Source organism: Coregonus lavaretus (assembly GCF_964263955.1).
Source record: "Coregonus lavaretus genome assembly, contig: HAP1_SCAFFOLD_983, whole genome shotgun sequence".
Classification (NCBI taxonomy): Eukaryota; Metazoa; Chordata; class Actinopteri; order Salmoniformes; family Salmonidae; genus Coregonus; species Coregonus lavaretus.
In genome coordinates, this window is record NW_028158272.1 from 83,077 (window position 1) to 87,500 (window position 4,424).

Below are 4,424 nucleotides of genomic sequence, written 5' to 3' on the forward strand. Positions count from 1 at the left end.
TTGTTAGTCTTGTGTTGTGTGTTATTGAGCTTCCTGTCTTCGTGTCTGTATTGGTTTTCCCTCCTTGGTTTTTAGGAGAGGTTTTCGCACTTGTTGTGCGCGTTAGTATTTTTATTGTTCTTTTACGCCTGTGTGCGTATCGCTCGTCTCCGGGCACTTTTGCTCGTATTGATTCACTAAAGACTGTTGAACGAAGCTTCTGTGTCCTGCGCCTGATTCCCGCACCTTCCACATACAGCACTCCTGACAGAATAACACACCAAGATGGAATCAGCAGGAGCAGCACTAGCATCCGAGTCCCTGGAGGAGCGCGTCCGCGAGCAGAACGACCAGATCAACCGCATCGGGACCGCCCTTCAGGACGTAATAAACACTCTGCACCGATGGGAGAACAGAGGGGCACCCACATCTCCCCCTACCTTGCCATCACCATCGGCCAGTCCGCCCATCCAAGCTCCGGAACCCAGTGGGATTCGGCTCTCGCTCCCGAGGGCGTATGATGGTACCGCTGCCGGGTGTCAGGGGTTCCTCCTGCAGGTGGAACTATACCTGGCCACCGTACACCCGGCGCCCTCGGGACACGAGAGCGTTTCCACCCTCATCTCCTGTCTCACCGGCAAGGCGTTGGAGTGGGCCAACGCCGAATGGAGGAGGATAGACGCCGCCACGATCACATACGCGGAGTTCCCTCGCCGCTTCAGGGCTGTGTTCGACCATCCACCTGAGGGGAAAGCGGCGGGGGAGCGTCTATTCTACCTCCGGCAGGGGAGGAGGAGCGCCCAGGAATTTGCACTGGAGTTCCGGACTCTAGCGGCTGACGCAGGGTGGAATGAGCGGGCCCTCATCGATCATTATCGTTGTAGTCTTCGGGAGGACGTCCGTCGAGAGCTGGCCTGCAGGGATACCAGTCTCACGTTCGACCAGTTGGTGGACATGTCCATCCGGCTGGACACCCTGCTGGCTACCCGCGGACGTTCCGAGTGGGGTTCGTCCATTCCACCCTCCAGCACCTCCGAGCCGAGCCCTATGGAGCTCGGGGGTGCTGGCGCTAGAGAGAAGAGGGGAAGGAGCACGAGGGGGGCCATCCCCTGCACCAACTGTGGCCGTGGAGGACACACCGCGGCCAGGTGTTGGGGAGGGTCTCCTAGGGGAGAGGACGGCAGGCCCTGCACTGGGGAGTCCTTCCACTTGAGTAGGCGTCCCACTTACCCAGAGCTCTCTGTTGTGCACTTCTGTATACCTGTGCGATTTCCACAGGTTGCACCTCATTCCCAGCGTAAGGCGCTAGTAGATTCAGGCGCAGCTGGGAATTTTGTTGATCGTAAATTTTGTTTAGAATTAGGGATTCCCCTACTTCCTGTTGACATCCCATTTCCTGTTCATGCCCTAGATAGCCGTCCGTTGGGATCGGGGTTGATCAGGGAAGTCACAGCGCCACTTAGGATGTGTACGCAGGGGGGTCATGAGGAGACTATCCAGCTATATCTTATCGACTCTCCTGCGTATCCGGTGGTGCTGGGAATTCCCTGGTTGAGTTCCCATGATCCTTCTATTTCGTGGCAAGAGAGGGCTCTTAAGGAGTGGTCTGACCAGTGTGAGAGGAGATGTTTGGGTGTTTCCGTGGGGGCGACCTCGGTGGAGAGTCCAAACCAGGTGTCCTCACTGCGCATTCCCGCTGAGTATGAGGATTTGGCACTTGTGTTTAGTAAATCGAGGGCGACGCGTTTGCCTCCTCATAGACAGGGGGATTGTTCGATAGACCTCCAGGCAGGAGCAGCGCTTCCGCGGAGCCATGTGTATCCTCTGTCCCAAGAGGAGAAGAGGGCTATGGAATCTTACATAGCCGAATCTCTAAGACAAGGATACATACGGCCCTCCACTTCTCCTGCGTCCTCTAGCTTCTTTTTTGTGAAGAAAAAGGATGGAGGGTTGCGCCCGTGCATAGATTACCGTAGTCTCAATCAGATCACTGTGAAGTACAGTTATCCACTCCCTCTGATTGCGACTATGACTGAGTCTTTGCACGGAGCCCGTTTCTTCACGAAACTGGATCTCAGGAGCGCATATAACTTGGTGCGCATTAGGGAGGGCGATGAATGGAAAACGGCATTTAGTACCACCTCGGGTCATTACGAGTATCTCGTCATGCCATACGGGTTGATGAATGCTCCTTCAGTCTTCCAATCCTTCGTGGATGAGATTTTCAGGGACATGCAGGGGCAGGGTGTGGTCGTGTACATAGATGACATCCTGGTTTACTCGCCTACCCGAGACGAGCATGTAGCCCTGGTGCGTCGTGTGTTGGGTAGGCTGTTGGAGCACGACCTGTATGTCAAGGCAGAGAAATGTCTGTTTTTCCAGGAGTCGGTCTCCTTTCTGGGTTATCAGTTATCCGCGTCAGGGGTGAAGATGGAGGTTGACCGGGTGTCAGCCGTGCGTAATTGGCAAACCCCAACCACCCTGAAAGAGGTGCAGCAGTTCTTGGGTTTTGCGAATTACTACCGGAGGTTTATCCGGGGTTTTGGACAGGTGGCAGCTCCCATAACGTCTCTTCTGAAGGGGGGTCCGGTGCGATTGCAGTGGTCAGCGGAGGCGGACAGGGCATTTGGGAGACTGAAGGCCCTGTTTACCTCGGCTCCAGTGCTTGCGCATCCGGATCCCGCCTTACCATTTCAGGTAGAGGTGGACGCGTCTGAGGCCGGTATAGGGGCCGTGTTATCACAACGGTCCGGCACGCCACCTAAACTCCGCCCCTGTGCTTTCTACTCTAAAAAGCTCAGCCCGGTGGAGCGTAATTATGACGTAGGAGACAGGGAGCTGTTAGCCATGGTTCAAGCCCTAAAGGTGTGGAGACATTGGCTTGAGGGGGCTCAACACCCTTTTCTCATTTTGACTGACCACCGTAACCTGGAGTACATTCGGGCAGCTAGGAGACTGAACCCTTGCCAGGCTCGGTGGAACATGTTTCTAACCCGGTTTGTATTTAAAATCACGTACATCCCTGGGTCCCAGAACGGTAAGGCAGACGCCCTGTCCCGGCGGTATGACACAGAGGGGAGGTCCGTTGAGCCCACTTCCATACTGCCGGAGTCTTGTCTAGTGGCACCGGTAGTGTGGGAGGTCGATGCTGAAATCGAGCGGGCGTTGCGTACCGACCCTAGCCCTCCACAGTGTCCGGTGGGTCGGACGTACGTTCCGCTCGAGGTTCGGGATCGACTTATTTATTGGGCTCACACGTCACCCTCCTCTGGACATCCAGGTATTGGCCGGACTGTGCACTGCCTTAGCGCTAAGTACTGGTGGCCAACGTTAGCCAGGGATGTGAGGGTTTATGTCTCCTCCTGTTCGGTGTGCGCCCAGTGTAAGGCGCCCAGACATCTGCCCAGGGGTAAGTTACAACCCCTGCCCGTTCCACAACGACCCTGGTCTCACTTTTTCGGTGGACTTTGTTACAGACCTTCCCCCCTCTCAGGGGAATACCACCATACTGGTCGTTGTGGATCGGTTCTCTAAAGCCTGTCATCTTCTCCCAATGCCAGGTCTTCCCACTGCCTTGCAGACCGCTGAGGCACTATTCACCCACGTCTTCCGGCATTACGGGGTACCCGAGGATATAGTGTCTGATCGAGGTCCCCAGTTCACCTCCCGAGTCTGGAGAGCGTTCATGGAGCGCCTGGGGGTCTCGGTGAGCCTTACCTCGGGGTACCACCCGGAGAGTAATGGGCAGGTAGAACGGGTGAACCAGGATGTGGGTAGGTTTCTGAGGTCGTATTGCCAGGGCCGGCCGGAGGAGTGGGCGAGGTATATTCCCTGGGCAGAGATGGCCCAGAATTCTCTTCGCCACTCCTCCACCAACCTAACCACTTTCCAATGTGTGTTAGGTTACCAGCCGGTTCTGGCACCGTGGCATCAGAGCCAGATCGAGGCCCCTGCGGTGGATGAGTGGGTAGGGCGCTCGGATGAGACGTGGAACGCTGCACACGTCCATCTGCAGCGGGCCATCCGTCGACAGAAAGCGAGCGCCGATCTCCACCGCAGTGAGGGGCCGGTGTACGCACCTGGAGATCGAGTCTGGCTCTCGACCAGAAACCTACCCCTCCGCCTGCCCTGCCGGAAGCTGGGTCGGCGGTTTGTAGGGCCCTTTAAAGTCCTGAGGAGATTAAACGAGGTGTGTTACAGGTTACTACTACCTATTGAGTATACGAATATTAACCCCTCGTTCCATGTGTCTCTTCTCAGGCCGGTGGTAGCTGGTCCACTCCAGGAAGGTGAGATAGCAGAGACTCCTCCGCCTCCATTGGACATCGAGGGGGCTCCGGCGTACACAGTTCGGTCCATCTTGGATTCGAGACGTCGGATGGGGGGTCTCCAATATCTTGTGGAGTGGGAGGGGTACGGCCCGGAGGAGCGGTGCTGGGTGCCGA

The 4,424-nt window shown here is 56.5% G+C and overlaps 1 pseudogene across 1 annotated transcript in view; it reads left to right on the forward strand.

The window, feature by feature from the left end:
• Nucleotides 1–264: 264 nt before the first annotated feature.
• LOC311124212 (tRNA-queuosine alpha-mannosyltransferase-like) overlaps nucleotides 265–4,424 on the forward strand; it is a 23,826-nt pseudogene continuing 19,666 nt past the window's right edge. Inside the window, exon 1 of the transcript in view lies at nucleotides 265–363. The product of the transcript in view is annotated as a tRNA-queuosine alpha-mannosyltransferase-like (transcript). The remainder of the gene's footprint in view (nucleotides 364–4,424) is intronic.